Source organism: Drosophila biarmipes, unplaced genomic scaffold (assembly GCF_025231255.1).
Source record: "Drosophila biarmipes strain raj3 unplaced genomic scaffold, RU_DBia_V1.1 ptg000008l, whole genome shotgun sequence".
NCBI classification, from domain to species: domain Eukaryota; kingdom Metazoa; phylum Arthropoda; class Insecta; order Diptera; family Drosophilidae; genus Drosophila; species Drosophila biarmipes.
In genome coordinates this window covers 4,119,695-4,142,416 of record NW_026114529.1, presented here as the reverse complement: position 1 = coordinate 4,142,416, position 22,722 = coordinate 4,119,695, and the positions used below count along the sequence as shown (strand labels likewise).

General features: G+C 38.0%; 1 long non-coding RNA gene across 1 annotated transcript in view; it reads right to left on the bottom strand.

Annotated features, from left to right (window-relative positions):
• The window catches only part of LOC127011768 (uncharacterized), a 104,670-nt gene extending 85,772 nt beyond the window's left edge, over window positions 1-18,898 (bottom strand). Inside the window, exon 1 of the long non-coding RNA XR_007765087.1 lies at window positions 18,817-18,898. This is a non-coding gene — a long non-coding RNA (uncharacterized LOC127011768). The remainder of the gene's footprint in view (window positions 1-18,816) is intronic.
• Between the last annotated feature and the right edge of the window lie 3,824 nt (window positions 18,899-22,722).

The window sequence follows — 22,722 nt, the reverse complement described above, 5'->3', positions numbered from 1 at the left end:
TTTAATGTTCTCAACAGTCATTGCTACTCTATGTATCTAAGTCGATGTAAACGATCCGAAACAGTTTTATAGTTTTGTTAATGCCAAGCGTAAGGCATCGGCATTGCCTTTATTGGTACGTCTAAACTCAATGGAGGCATCGACGGATTCTGGAATTGCTGATTTATTTGCTGAGTTTTTCCAAACTTCTTATAGTTTGACAGCTTGGTCAAATTCTAACTACCCTAATCCCTTAAATAGGGCAAATTGTATTTTCTCCCCTGTAATCACCAAAAGCTCTCTCGTAAGAGATTCAGGAACAACAACGCCAACATGTTGTCCCGGTTCAGATGGACTTCCTGGATGTGTGCTTAAGTTTTGTGCGTCAACCATTTGTAAACCGATTCTTAAACTTTTTAATTTGTCTATTTCATCATCAGTTTTTCCTTCTATCTGGAAGGACTCTTTTATTATTCCACTCCATAAAAAAGATGCGAAAGCAGATGCCCAAAATTATAGAGGTATTTCTAAATTGTCGGCGATTCCTAAAGCATTTGAACGTATTATCACTTCTCATTTGCAACATTTATGTTCCTCGCTTATATCACAGTGTCAGCATGGTTTTGTTAAGCGAATCACCACCACCAATCTTCTTGAATTGTCATCTATTGTAATAAATGGGTTTAAGAATAAAATGCAGACTGACATTGTATATACAGATTTTAGTAAGGCCTTTGACTCCGTTAACCACTCTTTTCTGTTTACTTTGCTTATTAACGATCTTCCCTCAATCATAACACATTCTCGTGTACTAATGTATGCTGATGATGTTAAGCTTTGTTTATCATATAATGATATAGCGTCGGGAATTAACTTACAGTCGGATATTGATTGTTTTCATGGATGGTGTGAGAACAATCTTTTAAATTTGAACTGCCTAAATGCAACGTTATGACTTTTATAGGGGTGCTACTACGTTTATCAGTTACTTTCTTAAGAATACGCCACTTGACCATATATATTCAGTTAACGATTTAGGTGTTCTTCTTGGCTCTAAACTTAAATTTGACTGACACATTATGTCCACTGTTAACAAAGCCATGAGTGTTCTTGGGTTTATAAAGCGTTGGTCAAAAGAATTTGATGACCCTTATACGACCAAATTATTATTTACCTCCCTTGTCCGTCCTATTTTGGAATATTGTTCGTCGGTTTGGAGTCCACAATATCAAGTGCACATCGACCGTATTGAGTCGGTACAAACAAAATTTCTCTTATTTGCCCTCCGTAGTTTGAGCTGGGATCAAAACGTAAGGCTTCCTTCCTACGAGAGTAGATTACAATTGCTTAATTTACCTACACTTGTAAATCGTAGAACAGTGCTTGGTACTATTCTTATACAAAATCTTATAAGAAGTGGCATTGATTCTGCAGAACTTTTAAACCGCCTAACATTCAACGTTCCCGTTAGACTAACACAAAATTATTAATTCTTAATTATGCCTTTTATTTTCACTTGTGTCCCGTCTCTATTTGTTTTATGTATGTGTCTTCCTCGCGAACTCGCATTTTTTACCCAAATTGATAAAAGGGCCCCGCGCGTAACAAGCACGTGCTTGGTGTCGTTGGGCCACTTATATATATTTCATATATATTTCATTTGTCTTCAAGACTTTCCATTCCTTTTCCCTTTCCCTTTTTCCTTAGGAGCATCGATAATTTGTCTAGTAGCTTTTCCAAGCTTCCTCCAGTTATTTGGATAAAACTCGGAATTGTTCTTCAGATTTGGTCTGCAGCTTGGTTTCATGCATATCCCTTTTTGTGACCGGAACAACATGAAAGTTTTCGTCCTCAGTTAGCGTAAGAATTTTGTTGACCAGGGCTTTCGAGATGTTATCCCTAATGTAAATTGGTGGGGGATTAGGTTTCTGTTGTCCTGAGCCTATTCTAGTTTCTCTTCTAGCGCAAATCTATTTCTGTTGGATCTCCGGGGTAATTGATTTTCTATTGGGACACGGTTTACCTACCGCGATGTTCTGCTGGCTAAGCTTACGCTTGATGTGGAAGCTCCGATCTAAATCGGTCTGTATGGCCGGACCCACTTATTGAATTTGGTTTTGGTTTTGATTAGTTGTCGTGACTTAGGAACCACCAGCTTAGAGCAACCTAAAATCGAAGTGACCAGCCATATCGGCGAGGCATGGGGGTTTGTACAGGGATGGCTGTAGACGTCCAAAAAGTAGTGAAAGTGGGAAAGGTCTATAAGATCACCAAGATCAGCGGGTCACGGAATCGACATACCCAAAGCCAAAGCTGGGAATTCGGTGATTATTGTATGCCATGACCATTTCTCCAAATTTGCCTGGCTGCGGCCTATGAGACAAGCAGTAGCTGCCGAGGTCGTCAACTTTCTTGAGACCAACATTTTCCATAAATATGAGGCCTCCAAGTTCATACAATCGGACAAGGGGAAAAAATTTGTGTCACAAATATTGGAAGCGTATAACGCCATGTTCGGAACGCGGATGATTTACGGAATCAGGTTGGTACACTCAGAACTGCGGGATTGCACGAATGAATAGGAGATGATTGGTAGAGCACTTAATCAGAACTATCCTAATGCATATATAAAAGCCACAATCCGGGACCATCATGTCACTAGACGTGATGCGTGCACACCAAGTATATTATCAAGCCACACAAGCTGCTCGCCGGACAAGATACGTGGAGCAGGGATCACAACTGCCGCTCTTTCAAGACTGAATGAATGGGCTCTGCTATAGCATCCAATTGGATTAGGTGTGTATCCAGCAGCGCTGGATACAACTAAACTCAAGCAAGAACAATCACCTCGTAAAAGAAAAACGTAAATGAGAGATCCGGCAACGGAGCCGAAACCAGAGGGAAGATCGCAGTAAGTTGCAACTATTTGCAACCCAAAAACGCATCTGCCGTGTACAAAGGGAGGATCGGAAAACGGACAGTCTCATGAACTGCGCCGCCCGAAAATTAAGAAAAAAAGACTTCGCCTGGCTTTGTGAAGATAAATCTGTATCTTTAAAAGAACCGAAAAACGGTAGAATTGCTAGGATAAGCCAATGGTAGAATTGAATGCTAGGATAAGCCAATGTTTAATGATTACATTGGCATTATTAAAAAAAAAATTAATGAAAAAAAACATATTCCTTTTTTATATTTTTCATCGGGAAATGGGAAACTTTTTTTTTTGGTTCACAATACAGCTGATTAGTCCCGGTCAATACCATGGTTACGGCATACGGCCAAATTTTCTTCTACATGCCAAATTCTTGATCAGCATCACTAGACATGTCCGTCTGTCCCTCTGCCCGTCGGTCAGACCGTTTCTATGCATCTTATTATAATGCGAATATAATTTTTCCCGTTTTTAATAATTTTGAATTAAATTTAATAAAAATCAAACGACAATAACAAATAGTTGTCAAAGAATCGGTGAGAGAAATAATTTTATTTTTTATTATCACGTATGCTAGCAACAATTCTTAAAAATTTAACGAGGTGTTACTAAGAGATTTCTCTCCACTTGTACATTGTACGAGGCAAAAAAAGCTGTTGTCATCTCTACCGTTCCAAAAGTCATTATTCTTTCTCGTTTGCATAATAATATAATATCGGACAATAGCAATACCTTCATAGTTAAGACCAAGAATTAATCTTTAATAAATAACCATTCAAATATAATATTATATCTATTGAGCACATTCTTTTATAAACTTATATTTTTATATTACAAGGTGAGTTCCAAAGTAAACAGGACTTTTTTAATCTAGCGCCCTCTAATGGCGCCGGACGAGCCGAGCCCAAAAAATCGCGCATGGAGAAGTCAAAAGTGAGGACATTGCTGATTTGTTTTTATGATTTTAGGGGTATTGTCCGCAAAGTATTAGTCCCACCCGGCCAAAACGTTAAAACTTGTGCCTTTTCGGAAAAATGCATTTGCCGATGAAAGGAAAGCGTTATGCAGACGTAGAGGCCATCCAAAAGGCTTGCACCGGCATACTGGTGGTGATGCCGGGCAACGAGCTGAAACACTCGTTCGACATGCTTTTAGACCGTGCAAAACGCTGTATTAAAGCAGAAGGAGACTATTTTGATTAAAATAAATTGATTTTGCCGAAAAAACTATTTGTTGTTTTTTTTTAAGTCCTGTTTACTTTGGAACTCACCTTGTATAATTAAATAAAACGTAAAGTTCCAAGAGCCCTCTAAGCGTCGTTTATAGTCGTGAATAGTCAGCGTTTTGCTGATGTGTGCACCTTTACAGGTGGTAAATTTGATACTCTCTGCAAACAAAATAATTTTCAACACTATTAATTAAGATGTATCTCTCTTGGTCGACTCTGGCCGCTCTGAGACTTGCTGAACGGCTGGGCTAGTCCAGGACGGCTTCCACCTTTAGTCCTGCTAAGATGTAGCAGTTCTTCTTCTGGTCCAAAGTCCACCGCAGTGTCCACTAAAATCAGCCCTCGAAGTCTTAATATCCTCTTTCTTCAGTTTCTCGTTCTCAAAATTCTCTTTCTCCAAGTTATCGTTCTCCAAACTCTCATTTTCCAATCTCATATCTTCCAACTTCTTACTCTTCCATATTTCTTCGCCATGCTGTTGCTACGGGCCTATTCGCCACGTATCTGGTAGCCTCCAGGCCACCTTATATAATTGGTGCTGCTATTTGTGGGGAGCTATTCAGCTCCTTACATTGCCTTCATCTTCGGGAAAGAAATAAATAAACAGCAACCGCGTCCAGCTATGGGAAGGCGCCCATGGTTCGTTCACCTCCTGCCGGACTGCAAGTCACACGAGTCTTCCACCACAATCGCCGCTTCTCCTTCTCGGCATCCCGGTGCCGAGCATCGGTCTGCCACCGCGCCTCTTCCTCCTTCTACCGCCGCTGTCCGTCCTCTGTCTTTCTAGCAAAGTTATTTACATAACTTTTAGGTAAAAACATACAAAGCTGTTCGTTGTCCATTTTTGTTAAATAAATTTTTCAACTTTAGTGTATCCAATCTCAGGTTTCATCTCATCAAGAATGTCTATAAAGTCTTAAGATTTATAAGAAATTTAGTATACCATATTACATATATATTCACAAATAAACATACCATTTTCGATAGGTATTATATATTATATATCGAATACTACATAGTCTTTTATACTCTGTGATCCCTTATTTATTACTGGCACATTTTTTTGGCACGTCGATAGGTATTGTTGAGACAAATTCATTTCAGTTAAAATTTTGTTTCTATCATAAAAACTGCAGGCGCTACAGATATTCGCGGATTGTGGGCGTTAGAGTTGGCGTGGCACCCCGCTGAAACAAACTTGCGCTCAGTTGCTCCGAGTCCAGGAGCAACTTTATCGGACCCGAAAACGGATCTGCCGTGTACAAAGGAAGGATCGGAAAATTGACAGTCGCATGAACTGCGCCGCCCGAAAATTAAAAAAAAGACTTCGCCTGGCTTTGTGAGGATATATCTGTATCTTTAAAAGAACCGAAAATCTTGGTAGAATTATATGCTAGGATAAGCCAATGTAATCATTAAGTATGAATTATTTTATGAAAAAAACAAGAAAGAAAGCCGAAGTTTGTATACCCTTGAGGTATAAAAAATAATCAATAATTTTATTTAATTGAATTCGAAATTCTTAAAAATATAAAAATTTATATTCCCAATATTATAAGATAATATGTCAAAAAGCCCAAAAGCTATAATTTGTTTCATATTATTTCCCACCAATTATCCGATCTAATCCAACTATATGATATAGTCGTCCGATTTTAATAAAATTTAACTCAAAATTAAGATATAATTAAAAAATGTTAATTTCCTATGGCAGCTATAAGATATAGTCGTCCGATTTTGATAAAAATTTAAATTCAGCTGTGTTTACTTTTGTGCTCCGAGTTTTTGTCTTTTCCAGTGGTTTTGTGCGAGTGTTCTGTGTGTATTTATTTACAAAGATTAGCCTAACAATTGTGCTAGTAATTCTAAATAGATTTCCCAGTAAACGGGTACGTGTTAATAGTTTTTTTTAGCATTTCTATTAGATTTGTTTAATCTCATAGCTTTGTTTGTGTAACTTACGCTCCTAAACTTGCTAAAACTCTTTTACTCTCTCTCAATCTCCCTCGCTCTATTTTATAACTGTAACCTGCTCTCCCCTTTTTCCCCGATAGTTCCTACGCGAGCTATAAGATATAGTTGTCCGATCCGGCTGGTTCCGATTTATATACTACCTGCAATAGAAAGAAGACTTTTGGGAAAGTTTCAACCCGATAACTTTAGAACTGAGAGACTAGTTTGCGTAGAAACGGACGGACAGACGGACGGACAGACGGACATGGATAGCTCGACTCGTCTAGTGATGCTGATCAAGAATATATATACTTTATGCGGTCGGAAACGTCTCCTTCACTGCGTTGCAAACTTCTGACTGAAATCATTATACCCTCAATAATAATATTTTTAATATTTAATATTTAAAATGCCTTTTATTCAATTTGTAAGTATCTAGGACTCTCTCAATTCTCGCTCTCTCGCGGAAAAAAATGTAAGATAATATAAAAACTCGTGTAATGTAAAGTTAAAAACCACGTGCGCCTGATTTCATGAAAAGACTAGAATTTCCCTAAAAATTTATATATAAATTAAGACGACTGACCTTTTTTTACCTGCTATGATCGCTAGTCTTAATAATATTTATTGTTGAATTGTACATTGATATTTAAATCAATTTTTAGGTAAGTGAGTTGGCACATGTGTTTTTTACAGAAATGTGAGATAGATACCCGACGTTTAGAGTGGCTTGCGGAGAAACCCATAGAATGAATTGACTGATATAAAACCAACGAGAAAATATTTTTGTTGTAGCTACTTTGGGAGTAAAGGCATTTTTAGGTAGGTTATGGGGTGCATTTCTTTTTCGATTTAGCGTCGCTTGTGAACAGCTGTGTTTACTTTTCACAAGCGATTTTGTGCGAGTGTTCTGTGTATATTTATTTGCAAAGATTAGCCTAACAATTGTGCTAGTATTTCTAAATAGATCTCCCAGTAAACGGGTACGTGTTGATAGTTCTTTTAGCATTTCTATTAGATTTGTTTAATCTCATAGGTTTGTTTTTGTAACTTACGCTCCCAAACTTGCTAAAACTCTTTTACTCTCTCAATCTCCCTCGCTCTATTTTATTACTGTAACCTGCTCTCTATGCACCCGCTGAATTTCTAGTAGACTTTTTCGGTGCTATTTTCTGCAACTCTCTCTCTGTCTCTCTCTTGCTTGATTTACTTTGTATTTGTTCGTACTGAAAGTTGTTAGTGTAGCACAAGCCACGCTCAGTCGATAGAATATTTTTTTCTCTCGTGCTCTCTTACGTTTTGATAAATTTTCGCGATCTAGCGCTCTTATTTTTTTTTTGTGTTTTGTGCCTTTGTTGATTTTTAAATTTGATCCCAGTGCCAAATTTACTTTGAGGTATTTTTGATATTTTATTTCATTTGTTTGTCTTATAATGGCCCTTGTATGTTCCAAGAAGAACTGCACACTTGCGTCTTCAACGAAAGACCCCTTTATTTTTTGCTGGCTCTGCGATTCGATGATGCACGTCAAATGTGCAGGATTCACCGGCAGAGTTAAAGATTTTATTGATCTTAACTGTGGTCTTATGTGGTCATGTGGTTCCTGCAAGGAAATGGTGGTTGAGATGAGCGGCTTTATGAAGCAGACTCGAGACAGCCTGTTGAATATCTCGGGTGCTTTTAGGCAATTCAATGAGGGGTTCATACCGTCTGTGTCCAGTTTAATAATAAAAAATTATTAACAGAGTCGCCTAAACGCAAAAAAGCCAGCTTAACCGCCGTTAATACCACCATGGAATCCAACCCAAATCCGAACTTGGTAGCAGCAGTTCCTGTCGACACAGGGTTAAGCGAACCAACTGCGCGTATGGATACAGCTAGCTCGAGTGTAGTCCATGTTTCCGGACTAAAAGCTTCTGTACTGGCTAAGTCAAAGAAATCGGTGCCGACCGTTCCTATAGGTACTGTAGGCACCGTTCCTGGATCTCAGCCTAGTGAGGTTCAGACTGCTGCTGGGGAGCGTAAGAAACTTTCAGTTGTTCCACAAAGGAAGCATTTATTTGTTTCTAGATTCACCCCAGATACCACATCTGAGGATGTTCTGGAACTTATACATGAAAAATTTCCATCCGAAGATATTGCAGTTGAACAATTTCGATTTTCATATGCTCGTAGGATATCTTCTTTGAAAATATTTGCTCCGCCTTACATTTTTAATGTTTTACTTTCTGAGAGCTTTTGGCTTAATGATGGTTTAGTAATTAAAGAATTCGTCCCAAATAAACCGAGAACAAATAACAGGCCCTCCACTGTGTCAAAAAACTAAAAAGTTTAATGTTGGCGGTTAGGGGGTTAGGGGGTTAAATATGAAGCTACCCAAGCTTTATGCTGACTCCTCTGCATTTACAGAAGATATTTTAGCTTTTACGGAAACTTCGCTGAAACCAGGGATATCCGACTCTGAAGTTCTGGCTAATAACTTTAATACTTATAGGACCGACCGCCACTCACGTAAGGGGGGCGGTGTCCTGTTTGCCGTTACCTCTAGCCTAACATCTGAAAGAATTCTCATTCATATACCTAATGAAATTGAATTTCTAAGTGTAGAAGTTTCATTGCAATCGTTATCTGTTTTTGTTACATGTTTTTATATTCCACCTGGCTCTGACCTAGTAATTTATGAGCACTATCTGTCTGAAATAAAATCTGTTTTATCCCTTCTTTCTATCAGAGACCTTTTGATTGTTTTAGGTGACTTTAACCTACCTAATATTTCTTGGTCTCCTCCTACTGACTCATTTGTCGTTATGCCGTTATCCGCCCATGATTTTGTGGATGGCCTTTTAGAATTATCGTTACAGCAAGTAATTTTTATAAAAAATTCCTTAAGACGACATTTAGATCTTGTGTTTGTTTCAGATCCGTCTGAAATCACAGTATGTAGAATTGACGCTCTTGTTGTACCTGAAGACCCATATCATCCAACTATGGAACTGACAATTTGCCTCCCCTGCTCTGATACCCTCTCTGCTTTAGTTTCTCCAACTAAAATGAGATGTTTTCGTAAATGTAACTCTAATAAACTTGTTAACTAATATAATAAACGATATGATTTCTCATTATAATTGACAGACTTGTACAATTCTACAGACATTGAAAGTGCCACTGAACTATTCTATACAGTCCTAAATACGTTTTTTAATGAATGCGTACCTGATGGGTTTCTTTCAAACCTTTCAATCTAACACTTATAAAAAGTATAAAAAATCGGGTAGACCAGCAGACTTTTCGAAATATGTTGTGGCTCGAACAGATTTTAATGTTCTCAACAGTCATTGCTACTCTATGTATCTAAGTCGATGTAAACGATCCGAAACAGTTTTATAATTTTGTTAATGCCAAGTATAAGGCATCGGCATTGCCTTCATCGGTACGTCTAAACTCAATGGAGGCATCGACGGATTCTGAAATTGCTGATTTATTTGCTGAGTTTTTCCAAACTTCTTATAGTTCGACAGCTTGGTCAAATTCTAACTACCCTAATCCCTTAAATAGGGCAAATTGTATTTTCTCCCCTGTAATCACCGAAAGCTCTCTCGTAAGAGATTCAGGAACAACAACGCCAACACGTTGTCCCGGTTCAGATGGACTTCCTGGATGTGTGCTTAAGTTTTGTGCGTCAACCATTTGTAAACCGATTCTTAAACTTTTTAATTTGTCTATTTCATCATCAGTTTTTCTTCTATCTGGAAGGACTCTTTTATTATTCCACTCCATAAAAAAGATGCGAAAGCAGATGCCCAAAATTATAGAGGTATTTCTAAATTGTCGGCGATTCCTAAAGCATTTGAACGTATTATCACTTCTCATTTGCAACATTTATGTTCCTCGCTTATATCACAGTGTCAGCATGGTTTTGTTAAGCGAATCACCACCACCAATCTTCTTGAATTGTCATCTATTGTAATAAATGGGTTTAAGAATAAAATGCAGACTGACATTGTATATACAGATTTTAGTAAGGCCTTTGACTCCGTTAACCACTCTTTTCTGTTTACTTTGCTTATTAACGATCTTCCCTCAATCATAACACATTCTCGTGTACTAATGTATGCTGATGATGTTAAGCTTTGTTTATCATATAATGATATAGCGTCGGGAATTAACTTACAGTCGGATATTGATTGTTTTCATGGATGGTGTGAGTACAATCTTTTAAATTTGAACTGCCTTAATGCAACGTTATGACTTTTTATAGGGGTGCTACTACGTTTATCAGTTACTTTCTTAAGAAAACGCCACTTGACCATATATATTCAGTTAACGATTTAGGTGTTCTTCTTGGCTCTAAACTTAAATTTGACTGACTCATTATGTCCACTGTTAACAAAGCCATGAGTGTTCTTGGGTTTATAAAGCGTTGGTCAAAAGAATTTGATGACCCTTATACGACCAAATTATTATTTACCTCCCTTGTCCGTCCTATTTTGGAATATTGTTCGTCGGTTTGGAGTCCACAATATCAAGTGCACATCGACCGTATTGAGTCGGTACAAACAAAATTTCTCTTATTTGAGCTGGTCTCAAAACGTAAGGCTTCCTTCCTACGAGAGTAGATTACAATTGCTTAATTTACCTACACTTGTAAATCGTAGAACAATGCTTGGTACTATTCTTATACAAAATCTTATAAGAGGTGACATTGATTCTGCAGAACTTTTAAACCGCCTAACATTCAACGTTCCCGTTAGACTAACACAAAATTATTAATTCTTAATTATGCCTTTTATTTTCACTTGTGTCCCGTCTCTATTTGTTTTATGTATGTGTCTTCCTCGCGAACTCGCATTTTTTACCCAAATTGATAAAAGGGCCCCGCGCGTAACAAGCACGTGCTTGGTGTCGTTGGGCCACTTATATATATTTCATATATATTTCATTTGTCTTCAAGACTTTCCATTCCTTTTCCCTTTCCCTTTTTCCTTAGGAGCATCGATAATTTCCTTTACGGTTACGTTGGGCTCGATTTAGTATGTCTAGTAGCTTTTCCAAGCTTCCTCCAGTTATTTGGATAAAACTCGGAATTGTTCTTCAGATTTGGTCTGCAGCTTGGTTTCACGCATATCCCTTTTTGTGACCGGAACAACATGAAAGTTTTCGTCCTCAGTTAGCGTAAGAATTTTGTTGACCAGGCCTTGCGAGATGATATCCCTAATGTAAATTGGTGGGGGCTTAGGTTTCTGTTAAGTCTCCTGAGCCTATTCAAGTTTATTCTCTTCTAGCGCAAATCTATTTCTGTTGGAACTCCCGGGTAATTGATTTTCTATTGGGACACGGTTTACCTACCGCGATGTTCTGCTGGCTAAGCTTACGCTTGATGTGGAAGCTCCGATCTAAATCGGTCTGTATGGCCGGACCCACTTATTGAATTTGGTTTTGGTTTTGATTAGTTGTCGTGACTTAGGAACCACCAGCTTAGAGCAACCTAAAATCGAAGTGACCAGCGAGGACCAACCAAGCGAACCGATTTAGTATCCATGCCATAACGGCGTGGCATGGGGGTTTGTACAGCGATGGCTGTAGACGTCCAAAAAGTAGTGAAAGTGGGAGAGGTCTATAAGATCACCAAGATCAGCGGGTCACGGAATCGACATACCCAAAGCCAAAGCTGGGAATTCGGTGATTATTGTATACCATGACCATTTCTCCAAATTTGCCTGGCTGCGGCCTATGAGACAAGCAGTAGCTGCCGAGGTCGTCAACTTTCTTGAGACCAACATTTTCCATAAATATGAGGCCTCCGAGTTTATACAATCGGACAACGGGAAAAAATTTGTGTCACAAATATTGGAAGCGTATAACGCCATGTTCGGAACGCGGATGATTTACGGAATCAGGTTGGTACACTCAGAACTGCGGGATTGCACGAATGAATAGGAGATGATTGGTAGAGCACTTAATCAGAACTATCCTAATGCATATATAAAAGCCACAATTCGGGACCATCATGTCACTAGACGTGATGCGTGCACACCAAGTATATTATCAAGCCACACAAGCTGCTTGACGGACAAGATACGTGGAGCAGGGATCATAACTGCCGCTCTTTCAAGACTGAATGAATGGGCTCTGCTATAGCATTCAATTGGATTAGGTGTGTATCCAGCAGCGCTGGATACAACTAAACGCAAGCAAGAACGATCACCTCGTAAAAGAAAAACATAAATGAGAGATCCGGCAACGGAGCCGAAACCAGAGGGAAGATCGCAGTAAGTTGCAACTGTTTGCAACCCAAAAACGCATCTGCCGTGTACAAAGGGAGGATCGGAAAACGGACAGTCGCATGAACTGCGCCGCCCGAAAATTAAGAAAAAAAGACTTCGCCTGGCTTTGTGAAGATAAATCTGTATCTTTAAAAGAACCGAAAAACGGTAGAATTGCTAGGATAAGCCAATGGTAGAATTGAATGCTAGGATAAGCCAATGTTTAATGATTACATTGGCATTATAAAAAAAAAAATTAATGAAAAAAAAAACATATTCCTTTTTTATATTTTTCATCGGCCCGAAAATTAAGAAAAAAAGACTTCGCCTGGCTTTGTGAAGATAAATCTGTATCTTTAAAAGAACCGAAAAACGGTAGAATTGCTAGGATAAGCCAATGGTAGAATTGAATGCTAGGATAAGCCAATGTTTAATGATTACATTGGCATTATTAAAAAAAAAAATAATGAAAAAAAAAACATATTCCTTACTTATATTTCTCATCGGCCCGAAAATTAAGAAAGAAAGACTTCGCCTGGCTTTGTGAAGATAAATCTGTATCTTTAAAAGAACCGAAAAACGGTAGAATTGCTAGGATAAGCCAATGGTAGAATTAAATGCTAGGATAAGCCAATGTTTAATGATTACATTGGCATTATTAAAAAAAAATTAATGAAAAAAAAACATATTCCTTTTTTATATTTTTCATCGGGAAATGGGAAACCTTTTTTTTTGGTTCACAATACAGCTGACTAGTCCCGGTCAATACCATGGTTACGGCATACGGCCAAATTTTCTTTTACATGCCAAATTCTTGATCAGCATCACTAGACATGTCCGTCTGTCCCTCTGCCCGTCGGTCCGTCCGTTTCTACGCAATCTAGTCTCAGTTTTAATGCTATCGGGCTGAAACTTTCTTCCTTCTTTTGCAGGTACTATATAAGTCGGAACCAGCCGGATCGGACCACTTTATCTTATGGCTACCATAGGAATAATCGTGAAAAAATTTGTTAAAATGATTTCTTTTATTATTATATCTTTTATTCTTATTATCTTATTATAATGCGAATATAATTTTTCCCGTTTTTAATAATTTTGAATTAAATTTAATAAAAATCAAACGACAATAAAATAGTTGTCAAAGAATCGGTGAGAGAAATAATTTTATTTTTTAATATCACGTATGCTAGCAACCATTCTTAAAAATTTAACAAGGTGTTACTAAGAGATTTCTCTCCACTTGTACATTGTACGAGTCAAAAAAAGCTGTTGTCATCTCTACCGTTCCAAAAGGCATTATTCTTTCTCGTTTGCATAATAATATAATATCGGACAATAGCAATACCTTCATAGTTAGGACCAAGAATTAATCTTTAATAAATAACCATTCAAATATAATATTATATCTATTGAGCACATTCTTTTATAAACTTATATTTTTATATTACAAGGTGAGTTCCAAAGTAAACAGGACTTTTTTAATCTAGCGCCCTCTAGTGGCGCCATCTATATGTCAAGAGTCAGCTAATGTCAATAAAAATTTCATGACATTTCATCTATTGAAAGTGAGGTTATTGCATTTGAAGTGTCAGTGGTTTCAACGTTTTCAAAGTGGTCGTGAGGACATAAATGACGATGAACATGTGAGCCAACCAAAATCCGTGATCACCGAAAATTCCATCGAAACTGTGTGTGAATTCTTAAAAAATCAGTCGAAATCATCTTTGAAATTCATGGAAATAGAATTGAACATCTCCACAATATCGATTTATCGCATTTTGACCGAACATTTGGGCCTACACAAGGTGTGTGCACGGTTTGTTCCGCACAAATTGACTGACGTCCAAAAATTGCTCAGAATTCAACATTCGAAGGACACCATTAAAGAGGCAAAAAAAGACCCGAACTTCCTTTACAAGATTGTAACTGGTGACGAAAGTTTTGTCTTCAATAAGATCTCAAAACGAAACGTTAGAGTGCAGAATGGAAGGCGTCGGACAAACCGAGCCCAAAAAATCGCGCGTAGAGAAGTCAAAAGTGAGGACAATGCTGATTTGTTTTTATGATTCCAAGGGTATTGTCCACCCAAAACGTTAATGCGGTATTCTACCTTGGAGTTATGAAGCGTTTTTTCTGCCCGAATATCGCGAAGACGGAAGTTGGCGTTTGTTGCACGATAATGCGCCGTGTCATCGATCGACGCTTGTGTTATACATCAACCTCTCCCCGTACTCACCTGATTTGGCACAATACGACTTCTGCCTCTGCGGAAAAATGCATTTGCCTGTGAAAGGAAAGCGTTATGCAGACGTAGAGGCCTTTCAAAAGGCTTACACTGGCGTACTGGTGGCCATACCGGGCAACGAGCTAAAACACTCGCTCGACATGCTTTTAGACCGTGCAAAACGCTGTATTAAAGCAGAAGGAGACTATTTTGATTAAAATAAATTGATTTTGCCGAAAAAACTATTTGTTGTTTTGTTTTAAGTCCTGTTTACTTTGGAACTCACCTTGTATAATTAAATAAAACGTAAAGTTCAAGAGCCCTCTAAGCGTCGTTTATAGTCGTCATGTGGTTCCTGCAAGGAAATGGTGGTTGAGATGAGCGGCTTTATGAAGCAGACTCGAGACAGCCTGTTGAATATCTCGGGTGCTTTTAGGCAATTCAATGAGGGGTTCATACCGTCTGTGCCCAGTTTAATAATAAAAAATTATTAACAGAGTCGCCTAAACGCAAAAAAGCCAGCTTAACCGCCGTTAATACCACCATGGAATCCAACCCAAATCCAAACTTGGTAACAGCAGTTCCTGTCGACACAGGGTTAAGCGAACCAACTGTGCGTATGGATACAGCTAGCTCATGTTTCCGGACTAAAAGCTTCTGTACTGGCTAAGTTCCTATAGGTACTGTAGGCACCGTTCCTGGATCTCAGCCTAGTGAGGTTCAGACTGCTGTTGGGGAGCGTAAGAAACTTTCAGTTGTTCCACAAAGGAAACAATTATTTGTTTCTAGATTCACCCCAGATACCACATCTGAGGATGTTCTGGAATTTATACATGAAAAATTTCCATCCGAAGATATTGCAGTTGAACAATTTCGATTTTCATATGCTCGTAGGATATCTTCTTTGAAAATATTTGCCCCGCCTGACATTTTTAATGTTTTACTTCCTGAAAGCTTTTGGCTTAATGATGGTTTAGTAATTAAAGAATTTGTCCCAAATAAACCGAGAACAAATAACAGGCCCTCCACTGTGTCAAAAAACTAAAAAGTTTAATGTCGGCGTATCAAAATGTTAGGGGATTAAATATGAAGCTACCCAAGCTTTATGCTGACTCCTCTGCATTTACAGAAAATATTTTAGCTTTTACGGAAACTTGGCTAATAACTTTAATACTTATAGGACCGATCGCCACTCACGTAAGGGGGGCGGTGTCCTGATTGCCGTTACCTCTAGCCTAACATCTGAAAGAATTCTCATTCACATACCTAATGAAATTGAATTTCTAAGTGTAGAAGTTTCATTGCAATCGTTATCTGATTTTGTTACATGTTTTTATATTCCACCTGGCTCTGACCTAGTAATTTATGAGCACTATCTGTCTGAAATAAAATCTGTTTTATCCCTTCTTTCTATCAGTTTCTTGGTCTCCTCCTACTGACTCATTTGTCGCTATGCCGTTATCCGCCCATGATTTTGTGGATGGCCTTTTAGAATTATCGTTACAGCAAGTAATTTTTATAAAAAATTCCTTAAGACGACATTTAGATCTTGTGTTTGTTTCAGATCCGTCTGAAATCACAGTATGTAGAATTGACGCTCTTGTTGTACCTGAAGACCCATATCATCCAACTATGGAACTGACAATTTGCCTCCCCTGCTCTGATACCCTCTCTGCTTTAGTTTCTCCAACTAAAATGAGATGTTTTCGTAAATGTAACTCTAATAAACTTGTTAACTAATATAATAAACGATATGATTTCTCATTATAATTGACAGACTTGTACAATTCTACAGACATTGAAAGTGCCACTGAACTATTCTATACAGTCCTAAATACGTTTTTTAATGAATGCGTACCTGATGGGTTTCTATCAAACCTTTCAATCTAACACTTATAAAAAGTATAAAAAATCGGGTAGACCAGCAGACTTTTCGAAATATGTTGTGGCTCGAACAGATTTTAATGTTCTCAACAGTCATTGCTACTCTATGTATCTAAGTCGATGTAAACGATCCGAAACAGTTTTATAGTTTTGTTAATGCCAAGCGTAAGGCATCGGCATTGCCTTTATCGGTACGTCTAAACTCAATGGAGGCATCGACGGATTCTGGAATTGCTGATTTATTTGCTGAGTTTTTCCAAACTTCTTATAGTTTGACAGCTTGGTCAAATTCTAACTACCCTAATCCCTTAAATAGGGCAAATTGTATTTTCTCCCCTGTAATCACCAAAAGCTCTCTCGTAAGAGATTCAGGAACAACAACGCCAACATGTTGTCCCGGTTCAGATGGACTTCCTGGATGTGTGCTTAAGTTTTGTGCGTCAACCATTTGTAAACCGATTCTTAAACTTTTTAATTTGTCTATTTCATCATCAGTTTTTCCTTCTATCTGGAAGGACTCTTTTATTATTCCACTCCATAAAAAAGATGCGAAAGCAGATGCCCAAAATTATAGAGGTATTTCTAAATTGTCGGCGATTCCTAAAGCATTTGAACGTATTATCACTTCTCATTTGCAACATTTATGTTCCTCGCTTATATCACAGTGTCAGCATGGTTTTGTTAAGCGAATCACCACCACCAATCTTCTTGAATTGTCATCTATTGTAATAAATGGGTTTAAGAATAAAATGCAGACTGACATTGTATATACAGATTTTAGTAAGGCCTTTGACTCCGTTAACCACTCTTTTCTGTTTACTTTGCTTATTAACGATCTTCCCTCAATCATAACACATTCTCGTGTACTAATGTATGCTGATGATGTTAAGCTTTGTTTATCATATAATGATATAGCGTCGGGAATTAACTTACAGTCGGATATTGATTGTTTTCATGGATGGTGTGAGTACAATCTTTTAAATTTGAACTGCCTTAATGCAACGTTATGACTTTTTATAGGGGTGCTACTATGTTTATCAGTTACTTTCTTAAGAATACGCCACTTGACCATATATATTCAGTTAACGATTTAGGTGTTCTTCTTGGCTCTAAACTTAAATTTGACTGACTCATTATGTCCACTGTTAACAAAGCCATGAGTGTTCTTGGGTTTATAAAGCGTTGGTCAAAAGAATTTGATGACCCTTATACGACCAAATTATTATTTACCTCCCTTGTCAGTCCTATTTTGGAATATTGTTCGTCGGTTTGGAGTCCACAATATCAAGTGCACATCGACCGTATTGAGTCGGTACAAACAAAATTTCTCTTATTTGCCCTCCGTAGTTTGAGCTGGGATCAAAACGTAAGGCTTCCTTCCTACGAGAGTAGATTACAATTGCTTAATTTACCTACACTTGTAAATCGTAGAACAATGCTTGGTACTATTCTTATACAAAATCTTATAAGAGGTGACATTGATTCTGCAGAACTTTTAAACCGCCTAACATTCAACGTTCCCGTTAGACTAACACAAAATTATTAATTCTTAATTATGCCTTTTATTTTCACTTGTGTACCGTCTCTATTTGTTTTATGTATGTGTCTTCCTCGCGAACTCGCATTTTTTACCCAAATTGATAAAAGGGCCCCGCGCGTAACAAGCACGTGCTTGGTGTCGTTGAGCCACTTATATATATTTCATATATATTTCATTTGTCTTCAAGACTTTCCATTCCTTTTCCCTTTCCCTTTTTCCTTAGGAGCATCGATAATTTCCTTTACGGTTACGTTGGGCTCAATTTGGTATGTCTAGTAGCTTTTCCAAGCTTCCTCCAGTTATTTGGATAAAACTCGGAATTGTTCTTCAGATTTGGTCTGCAGCTTGGTTTCACGCATATCCCTTTTTGTGACCGGAACAACATGAAAGTTTTCGTCCTCAGTTAGCGTAAGAATTTTGTTGACCAGGGCTTTCGAGATGTTATCCCTAATGTAAATTGGTGGGGGATTAGGTTTCTGTTGTCCTGAGCCTATTCTAGTTTATTCTCTTCTAGCGCAAATCTATTTCTGTTGGATCTCCCGGGTAATTGATTTTCTATTGGGACACGGTTTACCTACCGCGATGTTCTGCTGGCTAAGCTTACGCTTGATGTGGAAGTTCCGATCTAGATCGGTCTGTATGGCCGGACCCACTTCTAACAACAGCATTGTAGAAATAAAACCAACCACAATGACTGAGGAGATAATTGCCCAAAGGTCATACATTAAAGAAATATCAAATGCCATCCCGGGGTTTAACGGGCAAAGGATACACCTTCAGAGATTCGTCAGAGCTTTGAAGTTGGTTAACCTTACATTCGAGGTTTTGGCTGTAGAAGTCATCAAATCCAAAATAATTGGATCGACATTATACAGAGTCAAAACGAAACAACAATAGAAGCTATAAATAAATAACTGCAAGATACTATAGTCGGAGAAACATTCGACGTAGTTAAACGAGAGCTCCTAGAAGATTCGTATATTGATGAAGGCCTATCGGCCGAACACGCTGACAAATTCAAAACCAAGGAAGCCATCACCACAATGGTCTAAAATTGTGGGCATGGCCGCATCAAAACAATATTGGAAGCATGCAATTTTGCAACTATGAACGAAGCCGTCGCCAAGTACATACAATCTAGCACCCAACGTGGAAATAATTATCGCGGTAATAATTATAAAAACACTTATCGCGAAGGAGGAAATAATCGAGGTAATTATACCAATACCAGATATTCTCAGAATAACGAATATAATCAAAAGAATGGCTAAAAAAAAATTACAATAACCAAAATAACAATTATTACGGAAACAACAAACGTGGGGGAAACAACCGCGGCGGATACAGTCGTGGGGAAAACAACAACGGTAATGGTGGTAACAACAACAACCACAATAACAACGTTAGGGTAGCACAAACAAATTCGGGAAACTCCCAAGCACCTTTAAATACACGACAGTAAGCAACATTAAAATTAACGCTCTAAATATCAGCCAAAATACATACATGCAGGAAAAGAATTAGTTCTTCTACTATACACAGCTGCAGAATTATCCATATTGAAGGAAAATTGCTATAACTTTAAAAACATTCAAGATAATCACATTATAAACATACAGGGTATATGTCAGAAAGTTACCAAATAAGGCTTAACTATTATTGAAATTCAAACTTCCAAATGATTTCCATTTCGTAAATATGCAATTCGCTTTTCCATGTGATGGAATTCTAGGAATCGATTTTATCAAAAGATACAACTGTCAATTAGATTTCAAGCCGTCTGAAGACTGGCTTATAAAAAGACCAAATAACCTCAAATATTCGATTTATGTTGCAATGGCATACAGTTCTGGTAACAACTCCCTAATTCTGGCAGCAAGATCCCAAGTCGTCCGAAAAATGGAAATAAATTCAGAAGAAGACAGTGTATTAATTCAGAATCAAGAAATACAGCATGGTATCTATATCGCAAATACCATTGCAACAGTCCAATATGCATATATAAGATTTCTAAATTCCACAACAACACAGATCAAGTAGTTTATATATTATATAATTTATTTGCGGATTTAGAAACCAGACAAAAAATTGTATTATACCAACTTGCAAAAACTTTCCGCAATTCAATTCAATGAACAACTTACAGCAGTATGCACCCAGCATAGTGATGTATTCGGACTAGAAACCGAATCGATCAATACCAATAATTTTTATAAACAAAAGCTGAGATTAACTGATAATTAACCCATATATATACAAAATTATAAAAATCCTCATAGTCAACAAGACGAAATTAAAAAACAAGTCCAAAAACTCATCAATGATAAAATTGTGGAACCCTCTGTATCACCTTATAATAGCCCACTTTTGTTAGTACCCAAAAAGTCCAGCCAGAAGGAAGAGAAGTCCCGGAGCGGCGTGACCGAACCCCGAGAGTAACGAGCCAGAAGGGAGAGAAGTCCCGGGTCGGCGTATGCCTACGAACCCAACACAGAAGTCACGCTACGCATAGCCACCCAGTCAGGAGCAGTTCGAAATACGCCGCCACCAGCAAGCAGGATAACACACCGCAACAGCCACGCAAGGAGAATCGAGACCGCAGGAACTGCACGGACAGTACGCGAAAGGGTGAGGCTAGGGTGGAACGTTCGTTTATACGAGGCGTAGAAGCAAAGTGAAGAGCGAGGCGTTCCGCCTTGACTATCCGCACGATCTGAGCGGAAACCCCCGTGGCACCCCATGGCAGCAAGGGACAGGTGGTCGTGTGTCGAGAGGAGTGATCCTGGAGAACTCGTCACTGTTCACCCTAGTCTGAGAACGGTGACGCTTCCCTCAGCCCGCACGGCTGACCCCATAACGAGTCTGAATCGTGGCCGAGCAGTCACCGAGCCAAACGCGTCAGGAGCAAGCAGCGGTCAAGGATCTTCAAGGAGCGACAAAACGGGAACACCGTGTCAACGAGGCGAGCGAACATCGAGACAACCCACACCGTCGGAGACAGCAAGACAAGCAAATTATAAAGCCGACTGCAGCTATACCCGCAATAAACCCACTACGAACCCGTGAATTCTGTGCTTTTTCACTGAACTACTGGGCGGTCACGTTTATATAAATTTGGTGGGACGAACACACACAACCTTCTGAGCTAGCCGCACAAATACCGTAGCGAGCAGAAAGCAAATAAATCAGTTCGTTACATAGTCATAGGTTGTTCTGAAAAACATGCTCAAGAACTTAACTGATGTTTTCGAGAAATGTAGGTAACGCAACCTAAAGCTACATCGGTATAACATCCTTTTCAACAAACAATGGTTCGTATTGCTTCACGCGATTACCATTCAGTTTAAAAATAGCGCCAATCTCTTTTTAGAGAATAATGACTATATCTTTCTCTGGATTAGAACCTTCGCAAGCATTTCTTTATATGGATGACTAAATAGTCATAGGTTATTCTGAAAATCATATGCTCAAGAACTTAACTGATGTTTTCGAGAAATGTAGATAACACAACCTAAAGTTACATCCTGAAAAATGTTCAATTTTCATGCATGAAGTAACTTATACTCTCGTCACATAACAAGATTATGTAAGAAAGATGTAAAATTCGAATGGACAACAGAATGTAAAAAAGCCTTCGAACATCTTAAATCAGCATTAATAAACCCTACTCTGTTGCAATACCCAGATTTTAGCAAAGAATTTTGCATAATCACAGATGCCAGCAAATACGCTTGTGGAGCTTTCAGTTGCATACGCATCAAGATCATTTACGAAAGGTGAAAGCAAATTCCAAAAGCAGCGTATATGAAGTCATTAATAATAATGAATTACGTAAAGTAGTTACCTTGCATGTGAATAATAAAATGTATATATTTAAGCACGAAAAGAAAATTACAGCAAGATATAATGTTAGCGATTTGTTAACTAATGGAATCATTGACTTAGGTCAATTCTTTCAAAGGCTTGAAAAGCAGGCTGGTATTCACAAAGTTGGCCAACTCAAAGTGCCACCGTGGGAAAATATCTTTAAACATGTTTCAATTGATAATTTTTAAATTATGGTCAATAATATATTGAAATCATTAAGAGTAGCACTACAAAACCCGGTGACCGTAATAAAAAATAATAAAGAATAAGAAGCTATATTGTCTGCATTCCATGATGATCCAATACAAGGTGGTCATACAGGCATTACAAAAACCTTGATCAAGGTCCAGAGGCACTATTACTGGAAAAATATGTCCAAAGACATAAAAGAGTACATAAAGAAATGTCCTAAATGCCAAAAGTCGAAAACGACTAAACATACTAAAACACCACTAACTATAACCGAAACTCCACAAAGAGCTTTCGATATAGTAATTGTAGATACTATTGGTCCACTTCCAAAATGTAATAATGGAATCGAATACGCAGTAACACTCATCTGCGATTTAACTAAATACCTAGTAGCTATACCTATACCAAATAAAAGTGCAAATACAGTAGCAAAAGCTATATTGGAAGATTTTATTTTAAAGTTCGGTCCAATAAAGGCGATCATTACGGACATGGGAATAGAATATAAAAATTCAATTATTGAAGATCTATCTAAATATTTACATATTAAAAACATAACATTAACTGCACACCACCACCAGACAGTAGGTTCCGTGGGGCGAAGCCACAGAACACTCAATGAGTTCATTCGTTCATACATCTCAGTTGACAAAACAG